The following is a 15,836-nucleotide window of genomic DNA, read 5'->3' as shown; positions in this document are numbered from 1 at the left end:
GCCTTTATAACACCTAACTGCGGTACACAGAGGCTGGTGCGCTCTCCTTGGAGGGACTAAGTTCCCTGAGGGCAGCTTAGGTACTCAGCAAATGCAGACTGAAGGCATAATGGCACCAGGATCAGGATCTAGAGCTTGGGTGTTCTGGTCTCAGGGCCTCACGTTGTCCGCAGCTGTGGCTGTTCAACAGCAGCACATCGGGACATTTCTCATTCAGCCACTGAACTTATTTTGTTTGCAGAAGAGAAAAGAGTCCAGTTAATTGCAGCCCCCAGTAAATGAAAAGCTTTTACACAGAGAGGATGGCAAGATGGTGCTGTTAGACAGATTTAGGACACAGGGAAAGAAAAGCGTAGGTTTTCCGGGCATGTCTGCTTGGAATTCATCCTGGGTTTGCCCTGGATGAGTCTGTGCTGGGATGTTTCAGCATTACGTGGTTAAGCCCACAAGTGGGCTGCCTGGTGCTGCCTTGGGGGCTCTGTGCCCACCTCCATCAGCGAGGACTTCTTCTCTCCCCATCCTGTCACTGCAAATCCCTCCTCCTCCCAGCTGGTCAGTCTCCTGATGGATCCTATCAGAACTTAAGAGCTTTTTATCTCCACCTTCAGTGAAATAATTCACCAGGGCACACTTAGTAAGTTTATTAAATGGTTGAGTGGATGAGTCAGAGAAATAGAAATATTGGGGTTTATCAGCCCAAGGAATGGGGCTTAGCCTGTAGTATAAAGGATTTGAATTTGTTGTAATTTAAGAATATCTTGACTGTTAAGTTTTGGAATGAACTATGAGTGAAAGCTTTGGGATTCTGTTCTCAGGAAGTTTTTTTGCCAGACCTGAGTAGTTTAACTTTGGCCCTGCCTGGAGGCAGCAGGTGGACTTCAGATGATCTAGCATTCCCGAAAATCCCTTTCTTTTTTTTTTTTTTTAATTTTATTTTTATTTATTTTTATTTTTAAATTTTTTTTCAACGTTTATTTATTTATTTTTTTTTTTGGGACAGAGAGAGACAGAGCATGAACGGGGGAGGAGCAGAGAGAGAGGGAGACACAGAATCGGAAACAGGCTCCAGGCTCTGAGCCATCAGCCCAGAGCCCGACGCGGGGCTCGAACTCACCGACCCCGAGATTGCGACCTGGCTGAAGTCGGACGCTTAACCGACTGCGCCACCCAGGCGCCCCCGGAAAATCCCTTTCTTAAGACTTCTGTGGCTTTTCTGACAATATCCAGTATTATCAAGCAGGTACATCTGTAATGATTTGTTTAATGAAAGTATTTAAAAATCCATTTTTAAAAAGTTTTTAAATGTTTATTTATTTTCGAGAAAGACGAGAGCAAGCAGGGGAAGGGCAGGGGGGGACAGAGAATCCATGCTGACAGCAGAGAGCCCTGATGTGGGGCTTGAACTCAAGAACCAGGAGATCATGACCTGAGCTGAAGTTGGACACTTAACAGACTGAGCCACCCAGGTGCAGATTAAAAATCCATTAAAAAAAACCTTGCAGTGTAGAGTAGTGGTTAAGTGCAGGTACTCCACAGTCAGATTGCCTGGGTTTAAATCCTGCCTTTTCACCACCCTCCCCCTCCACCCTGCCTCTTGTTAGCAGTGTGACCTTGGAAAAATGATTTAATCTGTGCCTCAGTTTCTTCATCTGTGAAATGGGAGTAATGATAGTATGACCCTTATAGGACTTACAGGACTGTCATGAGCATCAAACGACAGATCAAGAAAAGTGCACACACACACACACACGCACACAACGAGGTAACACCTCGCAACTGTCAGAATGGTTAGACTAAAAAAGACAAGAAATAACAGGTGCTGACCACGATGTGGTGCAAAGGGAACCTTCGTGCCCTGTTGGTAGGGGTGTAAGTTGGTAAACCACTGTGGAAAGCAGTGTGGAGGTTTCTCAAAAAATTAGAAGTAGAAATGCCATATGATCCACTACTGGGTATTTACCCAAGAAAATGAAAACACTAATTTGAAAAGATACATGCACCTCTATGTTTACTGCAGCATTATTTATAATAGCCATGATATGGAAGCAGCCCGAGGGGCTGTGTGTATGTATGTATGTGTATGTATGTGTGTGTATGTATGTGTATATATATATGTGTATATGTATATACATATACACATATATATATACACATACATACATACACACACACACACACACACACACACTCAGTAATGGAATATTACTCAGCCAAAAAAAGAATGAAATCTTACCATTTGTGACAACATGGCTGGACCAAGTGGGCATTATGCTAAGTGAAATAAGTCAGACAGAAGAAGACAAATCCCATATGATTTCACTCCTAAGTGGGATCTAAAAAACAAAAATGAACAAACAACCAGACTTTTAAGTACAGAGAACAAACTGGAACTTTCCAGAAGGGAGGTGGGTGGATGGGGGACGGGTAAAATAGGTGAAGGGGATCAAGACATACAAACTTCCAGTTATAAAATAATTAAGTCATGGAGATGAAATGCACAGCACAGGGACTATGGCCAATAACATTGTAATAATGTTGTATGGTGACAGATGGTGACCACACTTATTGTGGGGAGCACCGCGTAATGTATAGACCTGTCCAGTCACCGTGTTGTGTACCTGAAACTAATATAACATTGTATGTCAATGACAATTAAAAAAGCACACACAATGTTTGGCACGTTTTAAGTGTTCAATAGTGTTAGCTGTCACTGTTTTAAATAACAAATCCCTGTAATGTGTTCTTGTCTGTTTGCGGGTTTGGATTATTAATGTGGCAGAAATTGAGAAGGATAAGCTTAAAGTTATGTGGCATTGAGTAATAACCAGATGAAGACTTGTCAGAAGGAGAGATAAGGGACTCTGGAATTACACTTCAACGGATATTTATTTACAATACAAATTTCATAAAGCACGATCTAGTGCTTTCCATGGACCAGGCCCTATGCCACTCTCCTTTTATTTAATCTTCAGGTCAGCCCTTTGAGTTCAGCTCCACTTTAGAGGAGGAAGTTGAAGCTGAGAGAAGTCAAGGGATTTCCCAGGAGCACAAAGCTTGTAAATTGCAAAGCAGAATTCAAGTGATCCCAAGTCTGTTTCTTCCTTACAGCAAATGATGAGAACATAATGATTCAACTAAAATACATTCACACACACACACACACACACACTCACACACTCACACTCACACACACACAGAGTTACCACATTTATCTCTCGCACGTAACATTTCAGGAATGTAGACCAATGGTCAGAAATTGCAAAACTTTACATCAGGCCAGTTCCTTTTATAATTGTAGGTTGAAGCAGGATAAGAAGGTGCTCCCACCCCAGCCACCCACATCTCCCTATCTCTGGATTGTTGTTTGTTTAGTCCTCTTATCAAGCTCCTTGTTGGTGAGAGAGCCACTCCAATGAGAGAAGAGACCCCCTTTTTGCACAGTCAGAGCCCTAATTATTAATAACCAGGTTAGCCCCAGAGGAACCAGGCAACTCTTAAAATCTTGGCTTCACTGCATTTGCATCACAAGACTGGAAGTTGCTGGAAAAAACTTTTAAAAAACGTTTTCTTCCTCATGCCCTCAAACAGGGAATAGAGGTCTTCTTTCAAGACATTTGATCCCAGTAAGATTTGGGTGAGCTTGGTAGACGAGGAGTGGAAAACTATATCCTTAATGATAATCAAGGGGGTTACTTACAATATTCCCCTCTTATTTTCAGTTGGAATAACCAGGATCTGGGTGACTTTTTTATTAACTTGTTATATTTTTATATTTTTTTTAATTTACGTCCAAATTCGTGAGCATATAGTGCAACAATGATTTCAGGAGTAGATTCCTTAAAGCCCCTTACCCATTTAGCCCATCCCCCCTCCCACAACCCCTCCTGAAACCCTCAGTTTGTTCTCCATATTTATGAGTCTCTTCTGTTTTGTCCCCTCCCTGTTTTTATATTATTTTTGTTTCCCTTCCCTTATGTTTATCTGTTTTGTGTCTTAAAGTCCTCATGTGAGTGAAGTCATAATATTTCGTCTTTCTCTGACTAATTTCACTTAGCATAATACCCTCCAGTTCCATCCACGTAGATGCAAATGGCAAGATTTCATTCTTTTTGATTGTTGAGTAATACTCCATTGTATATATATACCACATCTTCTTTATCCATTCATCCATCGATGGACATTTGGGCTCTTTCCATACTTTGGCTATTGTCAATAGTGCTGCTATAAACATGGGGGTGCATGTGTCCCTTCGAAACAGCACACCTGTATCCCTTGGATAAATGCCTAGTAGTGCAATTGCTGGGTCCTGGGGTAGTTCTATTTTTTGTTTCTTGAGGAATCTCCATACTGTTTTCCAGAGTGGCTGCACCAGCTTGCACTTCCAGGATTTGGGTGACTTTTAAGAACAAAAGTATATTTGCTTGGGGCTAAAGTTTTTTTTCAAAGGACAAAGGGATCAAAGGGATCAAAGGGGAGTCATGAGAAAAATGGGAGTTGGGAGTTGGTTGGAAGTCACCTGAAGATCATGTTGTGATGATGTGTTTTTACAGCCTTCTTGAGGTATAATGGGTATAATAAATTGCATATAAAGTGTATAATTTGATAAGTTTTGACATATGTCTACACCTGTGAAACCATTACCACAACCCAGATAATGAACGCATGCCTCATACCCCCAAATTTCCTCATGCCCCTTTACAACTCTCCCTCTTACCCCTCTCTCTCTGTGACCCTCCAACCCTGATTCCCAAGCAGCAACTGATCTTGTTGCTATAGATTAGTTTGCATTTTGTACAATTTTATACAGATGGAACGCATACCGTATAGACTCTTTTATGGGGGGAGCCATAATGCTGGCTTTGTTTTTCCCAGAAAATTTAGAGACTCATCCACGTTGTTGAGTATATCAACAGCTCATCCCTTTTTTTACTGTTGTGTAGCACTCCATTGTTCCATGAGACAGTTTGTTTACCCATTCATCTGTCGATGGACCCAGTTATTGCCTGTGATTTTAATACAGCCTTCTATGTCACTCTTGGAAGAACAGAAGGCAAAGGGGAGGAAGTCTCCAGAGCAGGGACTCGGTCAAGGTCCACACCGCATTCGGGGAGTGAGAAAAAGGCCCTGTTACTCTGGGAAACTGCCAAGACGCCTCATGGTTTGAGGTGTGGCTTGGCCTCTTTTGCTGGGATGACCATTCTTTTGACATCTCTGAATCCATAATAATTTTAGGAATTAAAGAAAAAGACGTTATGGAATTTTGTCTGCATATATTTTTCTAGATATCTCTTTGTTTCACCGATAGATTCCTTTTTGCATAGACAGAGATACCTTATATACTTGGTGTGTGTATCTCAAAGGATAAGGGAATCCATGTTTCATTCTCGGCCAGTCTGTTTCCACCTGGATTCCTAAATACATCCCTCCTTTCTCCTTGGGGACCAAGAGCCTTCCATGACCTCCTCACTCCACCATCTCTTTGGATGTGGGATGGGGCCAAACCAATCGTGTTGCAAACACGTTCCCCCCAGACATACTCCTCCCATGAAAGGCGTCACCATGCACTCAACCATGCAGGCCACCCAGCCTCTATCTTAATCTGCCCCCTTCATTTAGATACGAAGCTCTAATTGTTCCTTTATGCTGCCACCCTCCTCTTTACGCATTGCCCTGGTTCGGGGCTTTATCATTTCTCACTCGGATTATCGTGAGAGTCTGCTGTTAGTGACTTCCTTACTCCGCCTAAAAGCTTACCCTTAAATCAGTGCATCATCCACACTGTGCTCTGTGTGATCTTTGTGCACCTTTTCTGCTTCGAAAAGGTTCCCCCCTGATCATATCGGGGGAACAACTTCCCATCTCTTACCTCGTCATACGTGGCCTTCAATGATGTGATCCCCTACCTTCCCCTCCAGCTTTTATGATACCATTCCATTGTGTGTTTGTGTTTTGCTCGACCAATTCTTGCTCATCCTTTAAGAACCTTCTCAATGCTTCTTCTCTGTGTTTTCACAGAGTCTTGTGCATTGTCCCGCACACGCTTTTCTCGTATGGCACACCCTTTAATATGCCGAAGTATTCTGGTTATGTCAGTACGTGCCACAGGAGTGTAAGCTTTGGGAGGGCAGGGAATTCTTTTACCTGTCTTTGTGTCTCCCACACCGACCCCAGAGAGTCTAACATAATTCCTAGTATATAAGTGGCACTCAATAAATGCTTGTTGAACAAAATAATAAACATCGCATGTCCCTTTAGGACATACATGAGCTCACGTGATCCTCATGACAGTCCACCAGGATTTTATGACAATAACCCCGTTTTACAAACAAGGACACACAGGTTAGATGGGTAAGTCACTTCCTCATCTGATTGTTGATCCAGTATTTCCCCTCTCCCCCATATTTGTGAATGTGGAAAATGTCAATGCACCAGGACAAATATTTAGTTCAATTCAATCAACCTTTATTAAACACCTCCTAGCCATGAGCCACAGTCCTAAGTGTTGAAAGAATGGAAGAGTGAGAGAGGCCACCTGTGCCCGCTAAGTTCCAATGGCAGGTTTCTCAGCCTTGCTGCTATTAACATTGCAGGCCAGATGGTTCTTTGGGGATTCCTTGGTGGGGGGAGGGCTATCCTGTGCATTGTGGGATGTTTAGCGGCATCTCTGGCCTCTATCCCTAGGGGTCAGCAGCAGCCCTCTTCCTCCCCCATACCCAATTGTGACAACCAAATGTATCTCCAGACATTGCCAACTGTCCCCTGGGGTGGTGGTGTGACAACATTGCCCCTAGCTGAGAACCACTGTTGTAGAGCAAGACATAGCAATGGGGTTCAAGAATGAAAGAGCAAGCTTTTCCAGGCATTCCAGGCACGACAGATGTGCCAATGCAGTTCTGTGTGGGCTAAGAGGGTCAGGGGAGTGGAGCCTGGAGGGAGAGGTCATGAATGTGGAGCCCAGGAGTTAAGCATGGGGGGGCAGGTATTGCTGGTGGGGTCCTAGGGAACCTACCAGGATAACCCCCACTGGCTGTGGGATGGGAGAGGTGGAAACATTCGTGTAGATGTTGGAAATGTAGATCTCAGCTGACTTACTGAACCGAATTCCAAAGAGGGAAGCTCTGCCTTGGGGAGAGGCTGGGCTGTAAATCCTAGAGGGGAGGACTTTAATGCCACTTAGAAATCAGGCCTGAAACACCCGTAATGTTTGTCAGTCCACATTTTAGTGTTCTTAAGTAAGTGTGCAGGGTGTGGGGGATGAAATATGGCAGGTATTTGATTTAAAAAGCCTGCACAGATTTAATGTCCTGATAAAATGTATTAAATCTTTTAAGGTTTTAATGAATCTAGTATGTGTTTCATAAATCAAGAACTCTGCTAAGCCGTCTCCTGGTTTAATAAGAGTAAACTAGGAAATTGCTCTGAGCAGAAGCAAAATACATTTATATCACATTGAAAAGTAATAGAGTTTTAAGCTGAGGGGGTCTTTCTGGGCCTTTTAAGCTGTTTGCTTATTACATTGCTCCTATTCCTTCAAATATTAAACCCCAGGCAAACACGTGCTTAACCGTATCAAGATGTGAACTAGCACAGAGGTAAAGATTATTTGTAAGAGAGCAGAAAACAAAGCCAGTATATTTCCTTACCCTGAGACCTCAGACCAAGTTGATTTCTTCTCTGAAACCTGGCTTTGTGTATCTAGGTCCGAGGCGGTTGGTTAAAAATCATTATTAACTGTTATTAAACCCTTCTTCCTAAATTCCCTCACCCCTCCATCCTGGCCTCCTCAACACATCTGCTGGATTGAAGTGGTAAGCGTGTAAAATTCTTGCATTTTACAGCTGACTGTGGAGTGGCTTGTGAAGGCTGCTGGTCAGACGGTCCAGAGCAAGCATGCAGAAACGTCTTCCCCCTTGTCTTAAACCCAAGGGCTGTAATGTTTGCTTTTGTTCCTTTCCCTTCCCTCCACGCAGTCCCACCGCTCAGCTCTAGCAGGGCTGGGGAGGAGGCGCTTAGGGGTATGGGTATAATAGATGGATCTCTGTGAGCAGGCTGGAGATCGGAACCCCGTTACTCTGCTTCCTTTGTGGATGGGGCAGGTTCTGGGTGAGATGGGTGGTTCAGGGCACTGTGGGGGGGGGAGGTAGTGATGGAGGAACAAAGTTGGGGTGGGGGGGCTGGAACATTCCTGTGCACAAAAGCTGGCAGGGCTTGTGAGCTCTGCAGGGGAGGGAGCCGGCCCCATAAAGCTCAGCGTGGAGAAGCCTGTCCAACCTCATTAGCTGTCACGGGCAACAATACTGATCTGGCAATAAAGGCGATTCCAAACCTGTTGGTCATTAATCACTCGCCTGACAGTTGCGAATGGAAGTGGAAAAACCTCATCCCCCTCTACCCTTCCCCTCCTCCTCTGGCCCAGCTCCGGGGTTTCGAGTTACCTCTCTGTATATATGGGGTTCGCTGCTGGGGCGGGTTTCTTCCCCCTTTGGCTTTTCAAGGGAACCTTTTCAGTGTGGAGAGGCCACAGGTTGGCCAGAGCCTGGCAGGCCATGGCTCTACACAGAGATGGAAGACTGAGGAGGAGAAAGGAGGTGGCCTCAGAGGTCAGCCCTGGGCTGTGACCCCTGTGGGATCCAGGGCTGGGCCTTGGCAAGACTGCGGAGTTGGGAAGCTTGTCATCAGCTCTCCAGCTCCAGCCTCGTCTTTCTACACCCTCCACCTCGTTCCCTGGCACTCTCCTCCCTCCCTCCTTCAGCCACTAAGTGCCAACATATTTCCCTGTGCATGTTCCTTTACCCTCCCTTTCCTGCCCACCCAGCCCCCCCTTCCCGAATAAGCAGATCTAGCACTCAGGACAAGTTTGCATCTAAGACCTTTACATCCTACCTGAATGTAAGCGCGCGTCCTTTTCCAGAGGCACGGGTATTGTTAGCTTCATCCCTAACAGTGGCAGGTGGTGAATAGTGACTTCCAGTGACTGTGCTACTTTTTAAAAAAATTTTTTTAATTGTTTAAGTTTTATTTATTTTGAGAGAGAGGGAGAGAGAGAGAGAGGGAGAGAATCCCAAGCAGGCTCCACGCTGTCAGCACAGAGCCTGACTCGGGGCTGGAGCTCACTCATGAACGGTGAGATCATGACCTGAACTGAAATGAAGAGTCGGAGGCTCAATCCACTGAGCCACGCAGGCGCCCCTGTGCTGTTTTGTGGGTGGGGACTGAGGTCCGGGACTGGGGTGGGATGGCAGGCGCGGGTGGGAGGGCAGGCCCAGGCTGCACTGGCGCCCCTGCAGGCAGCTCCCGGGAAGTGCACCTCGGTTGCTGGTCTGCGTTTTGTAGGTCAAGGAAATGAAAAGAGGAGAAAAAGCTGTGTGCCAGAGAGCATCTACAGACCAGAACGGGCGAGGACTCACATAGCCGCCAAGTTCCTGGCATGCTCTTCAATGCCCTTGAGCCGGGCTGCCTTTTAGAGTGAGGAGGTGTAACTTCTGCTCGATTTCAGAGGATGTGGGGGCAAGAGGGGTGTGAAGAATTAGGCAAGAATTTCTGAACCGGCAGCCTGAATATAATTGGCGTGCTTCTTGGCTCTTTGGATGGGCAGGCACGAGAGAGTAAACTGAATTCTAACAACCTGGGAAGGGAGACATTGCAGTATAAATTTCTCAGTGATCGAAAATAAGTCTCTAGCTTCCCCAAGCTTTTCTGATTCCCGTGGGTACCCACGGACCCTGGCTGGGCCCACATATGTCACTGCTGCCTATTCTCTGCGGGGCAGGGGGCAGGATCATCTGGCCACAGCGCTGATCCATCCGGACTACTCCGACAAAGACAAATTCCCATGACAAATTAATAGAAACAAAATAGAGAGCAAGAGAGAAAAAAAAGGACAGGCACAACAAGAGGGTTTTTTTGGGTCTGTTTTCCAGTTTCCTTGACACCTCTTTTACTCATTCCCCGCCCAACCCCACCCCCCCCCCACCGCCGCCCCCATAGTGTGGTTGTTCTTAACTCTTGCTCCAGAATAGAATCACTTGAGGACTCTGCAAAATAGTGATGCCTCGGCCACATTCCCTGACACTCTGATGAAACTGTCTGGGATCAGGCCTCCGCCTGGAGATCTTGGTTAAAAGCCCTCTTGGTGATTCAGATCTCAGCCAGGCTGAGAACTACTGGCGTAATATCTTGAAGCTCATCATGTCAATTCACGCCACTCTATCTTTGCTTCTGAGGTTTCCCGTGCCTGCAATACCTTCCCCTTTTCTCTCTGACTGTTGACCAACCAATGGGAGCCACTTGGGTCAGGAGCCACTACCGGACAGGGCTGGAGTTGTTCAGAGAAGCAGCCAAAGATGTCCTTAGTAATACCCATCTACACAGAGCGTTTCTATTTAAAGACTAAATGGTCTGATACAAAAGATGTGTGCCACGGGAGCTCAGAGGACAGAGATTTCAGGGAGGGCTAGAATAATCAAGGAAGATGGTATGGAGGAGGGGGACTGGGGCTAAGCATTGATGGACGGGTAGGGTATAGGTAAGGGGGCAGCAAGGGTAGAGGACTTTAGGCAGAGTATTCCCAAGGCTGAAATGATCCAGGCAGGTGCTGGGGACAAGGACAAGGTTTGCTTGACCAGATGGAAGCCTCAGCCTCCTTGCACCTGCACCGACCGCTGCTCCTGCAGCCTGACTGAATCCCATGTGCACTGTTCAACTGCTTTCATGTGCGTGCCTCTCATTCTCTCCATCATATCTGTCAGCAACTGGTAGGCAGGGACTATACTTCATATAAGTTGGGACCTGTCATTCAATTCAGTTGAAATCAGTTCAATTCAACTCAACTCAATTCAATTCACTATGTATGTAGTGAGTACCAGCTAAGTGCCAGTTCTAAGCTTTTGGGATTCAACTAAATAGGCAAAGACATTGGGCCTTCCTGGGCCTGGATTCTAGCAGGGGGATACAAACAACAGTAAATATAATAAATAATACGTAGGTAAATTACATACTTTAGTGAAAGGTGATATGTACCACAGAAAAGAGAAACAGAGGAGTAGGATAAAGGGATCCTGTGTGTAGCCGAGTCTTCATCTGTGTCTATGTGGTACAGTTATCACCTGGAAGGTATTGAATAAAAGGTTAGGGGCGCCTGGGTGGTTCAGTTGGTTAAGCGTCCGACTTCGGCTCAGGTCATGATCTCACGGCTTGTGAGTTTGAGCCCCGCGTCGGGCTCTGTGCCGACAGCTCAGACCCTGGAGCCTGCTTCAGATTCTGTGTCTTTCTTTCTCTCTCTGCCCCTCCCCCGCTCACACTCTGTCTCTCTCTGTCTCTCAAAAATAGATAAACGTTAAAAAATTTTTTTAGAAAAAATAGAAGGTTAGACTGGGTCTCCAGGAGAAAGTGAGAGTTGATCAAAGGCTTGAAGGAAATGAAGGAGTTGGCCACGTGGATCTGTGGGAGAGAAGCTTTCCAGAGAGAGGGGACAGCTAGGGCAAAGGCCCTAAGTGGAATCCTGCCTGACAGGCTTGAGGGATGGCGGGGAGGTCAGCTGACTGGAGCCTACAGTGGTGGGAGAGGAGCCGGGAGGGAATGGGAGCTGGCTCACGTGAGGTCTCAGAAGCCACCCTATGGACTTTGGCCTCCACTCTAGATGAGACAGAAGCCTTTGCAGGGTTTCAAGCGGATGAGTGGCATGATCTGACTCTTGGGTGCTGTGTTGAGGGTAGAGGATGGGGGTTGGGGTGGGCTGTAGGGCAATGATAGAAGCCAGGAAGTCTACTGCGGGATTGATTGTTACCCACAGAGCCAAACGCACACAACTTGGTCAAAGACCTTCAAAGTATTCGCAGGCAAAGGCTGCACAGTATTCCTGTATGCTCATTAAGAGCTTTTTTTTTTTTTCTTTTTTTTTGTAAGTGGCTCCTGGGTGGCCTATTCGGTTAAGTGTCCAACTCTTGGTTTTGGCTCAGGTCATGATCTCGTGGTTGGTGGGTTCAAACCCTGCATTGGGCTCTATACTGTTAGCTGCTTGGGATTCTCTCTCTCTCTCTCTCTCTCTCCCTCTCTCTCTCTCCCTCTCTTTCTCTGCCCGCCCCCCGCTCATACTCTCTCTCTCTCTCTCTCAAAATAAATAGGCTTCAAAAAATTTTTTTGGAAGAAGCTTTTTTTTTTTTTTTTTTTTTTAGAAGATGCACATTATTTAGATTTTTGACCTGACTGCATAAGCCTGACCATCCAGCTTATTCACCAGGCTTGGCTTCAAAAGACATTTCTCTCACCTAATCAACACATTAAGATTTGTCATTGTCAGTAAAAAATGCAACAGGGTTTGGAGATGGTTTTCAAAGAATGCCAAATTGGTTAGAGCAAGATAAGGTATTAGAATGAGTATATATCCTTTCCAAAGTAACTGTTTAGAATGGGACGGTATATATCCTGATACCTAATTCCTGCTATGTTTGTTGCAAACGTTCTCTGACTTGATAGTGTTTCTTCTGTATTTCCCCTACTACTGAGAGGGGTCTTGGCACTCAGCGCACAGTATACTTAGTAAGAATGGAATTAAGCCGCTGGCATGCTGGTTTGTGCTAATTTGCAAGGCGTTATTAAAAATTCCGCTTGAATTTCCAAATCCAACTAATTTTAAGGGGGCAAACTACCTTTTTCCCTCAAGAGAAATGAGACATGCCTATTTCAAGGTCCTTTACCTTCCCCTCCTAAAAAGCGAAGGTGACCACTTTTCTGTTATTTTCTTACAAGTCCACTTAAGCGAATGAGCGGCCTGGAGGGTAATCAGTCTGTCACCCAGTAAGCAATGCTGGTGAGTGGCCTCTGTGAGCATTAGTCACTGAGAGAGCATACAGAAGAAATCGAATCCGCCAGCTCTGCCCTCACGTTGCCCCCAATCCGTGGAGAAAAACAGGAACCACGAGAACAATGGGACACTTGCAGGGACATGCCGGTTGGCGATTGGAGGAAAGGAGACTCTTTATTACGCTGTTTGGGGATCATTTTAAACTTTTCAATCTATCATAGTATCTATTATCTCATTTCATTGGGCCCTCACAATAACTCTCTGAAATAAAACCATGGACTGTTACAGTCAAAAAGGGCCTTAGGATCATCCCTTTTTATCCGATCCCTTCGATCCCTTCACTCTACTGGGAGGAAACTGAGGCACAGATGTGTGAAGTGCTTTGCCCCGGGTGGGGGCCCAGAGGGGCCAGAAGTGAGACCCAGTTCTCCTGGCTCCCCTAGGCTCCCCTCGCTCCTACACTGTCAGCGTGGGGTCGAGTTACAGGATGGAAGGTCATGGGAGCATTTAATGAAGCTGGGGGAACAGCCTAATTTGGCGAGGGGTAAGAAGAAGCAGCTAGTGGGAAAAGCCCCTAACGGTTTTTTGCTGAAAAGAGGAGAGGCCTTGGCAGGGAAGATTTGGTGGCTCCTGGACAGGGTTTGGAAGGTCGGGTCACAGGAGGGGCACCCCTAGGCACAGAGTCACAAGACGAAACATTAGCTTTTAGTGATTATTTTCTGAGGTGTTGCAGCCGTGGTTCAGAGGGCCACAGGGCAAGGGCACGGAGGGCCACAGGGCAGATGCTGTAGTCCTGGTCTCCTTCCAGGCTGAGGGGGCCCCAGAGGACATTGCTAGGTGTTGCAGTACTGTCAGTGGGTGAATGTCAGGGGACTTCCGGGCATATCGGGTTCTGGGGCCAGGGCTGCTTCTGTGTGTGGCTTCCTGCCCAGGGCATTTAGAGCTTTGCTTATCAAACTTCAACATGCATGCAAATACCTGGCGTCTTGTCCTAATGCAGACTGAGAGCCATAGGTCAGGCCTGGGGCCTGAGATTCTGCATTTCTAACAGGCTCCGAGGCCATGGTGATGTTGCTGATTTTAGGGTCACACTTCGAGGAATAAGGCTTTGAAGGGGAATTAATGAGAATTCAAATTTCCAAAGCCCTCACCTGGCTGGTGGCCTTGCCACCTCTTTCTGCCTGAGGACTTCCATCTTTCAAACATCGTAGGTATGTTTCCTGCCTTTTCTAGACATTTCCAGCCCCGGACTCCGCCTGACCCTGAACCGACCTCTCCTTTGCATGCTGTCGGCACTGACCCCCTCCGCCGCTCCTTTGGCCCTTAGCGTCCACTGTCCGGGCTGTTCTTATGTTTGTTATTTCCCCAGCTAGCGTGCTGGCTACCTGCGTTCCACCTACTTCCCTCCGTCCAAGCCACAGCATCGTGACTGTAGCCAGGATTCCATGAGTGCAGACGCCTTGCATTAGATCCGCCCTTTTGGAGCCAACGTCTCCTTTTCCACACCCGTTGTCACCTTGCTCAGCTGGCCTACAGAATCCTTGCTGGGCCAGTCCCTCTGTCCCCATTGCCGGGGACTCTTTTTCCAGAACAATAAGATGGATTCCGTTCCTCTCCTAAGAGAGTGTTGAGTTCCGGAATGGGGGTAACAGTTCTCTCTTGGCAGGGGAGGGGCCGCCCAGGCAGGCGGGCCAAGGGGCCATTGATCTGAGTCCAGTGAAAAAGTGGCTTCTCGGGAGCCCTGGATCCAGGCCCACTTCTAGACAACTTCTTCTTTCAACTCTCTTTCATGTGTTCTAACTTCACAAACATGCCAGTTCCCAGCTGCCCCTGAGAGACAGCGGTGATGGTGGTGGGTGGTGTGGGGGGACTGCAGCAGGAGTCAGATGCGTTGGCGGGGTGGGGGAGGGTGTGGTGGCCCGTTCCACCATATCAGAGACTTTTCTGCTGGGGGCTGCAGTTGCATTTCAGGTCTGCGGAGATAGTCGTGTGGACTCGCTCCACCTGACTTGGGCGATCGCACCGCTACACGTATTAAGATAGAGATGTCCTTGTAGGGCAGATTCACCCACCAACATCTCATCCCTTTCTTCTGCCCTTTATACCTCCCTCCCCCCCCTCTCTCTCACACACACACACACACACACACACACACACACACAAATACTTAACCAATTAAATCTGTTGAGCGCTATTTGCAGATGATGGTGTGGAATTGTGCTGGACTTGTGTCCGGCCTCATTAAATGTCAGCATTAACAATACGGCACTTGGCAATCAAGGCTGCTCTGTGGCTGTTAGTCATTAATCACCATCTGACAGTCCTGAATTGGAAACGAGGAGCCTGTTCACATGTGCTCTGTGTACCTAGTTACCCTCTTGGTAATCAGTCTCGAAAAAGTTTTCTTTGACTCCCTGCCTGCGAGGACCTCTGTCCTGGCAAGGGGGCACGGGGTCATTAGGCTCTGCTCCCCTCTCCTCCTCCTCCTCCTCACTGGGAAAAGAGGTTGAGGTCCTAAAGAAACAGGGGGGAGAGGAGCATATTGTTTTTGGCCTACTCTTTCCCTCTTAGGCCTGTTTTATGTAGCCTTGTTTTTATATTCTGGCCCAGTGGCCAGGAAAATTCTCTTTCTCCCGGAAGAAATCCCGAAAGACAGCAGGGAGGTCGGTTCTGTTCCAAGAGCCGGTGGGGTAAGTGTGCAAATGCGTCCTTTCCAGGCTGCTCAGCTGTGGACCTCTGTCTGCTAGATGGGGGTGCTTGGCTAATTTCAGGGATTGCTTCCCGCAACGTGGGTCTGAACTTCCACAGGTCTGCTGGATCCCTTTGCAGAATTGCGAGCAAGGACCAGCTTCCCCTTGGGACCCATCCCCAGCACCTTCCTACAGCCGTATTAATTTATTTGTTGATTCAAGAAATACCTGTTGAGGGCCTGTTGCGTGCCAGGCACGGACTGGACACTATGGGTACAGCAGTGAGCACGGGGTGGGTCAGCACTGAGACAAGGAAGGGAAGTCCTTCTGGCAGCATTCTGGCT

This window comes from Lynx rufus, unplaced genomic scaffold, assembly GCF_022079265.1.
Source record: "Lynx rufus isolate CCGP_SWC_20201006 ecotype Redwood Valley unplaced genomic scaffold, mLynRuf1.p SCAF_3, whole genome shotgun sequence".
In the NCBI taxonomy this organism is placed as follows: domain Eukaryota; kingdom Metazoa; phylum Chordata; class Mammalia; order Carnivora; family Felidae; genus Lynx; species Lynx rufus.
Note: the sequence above shows the minus strand (reverse complement) of the source record.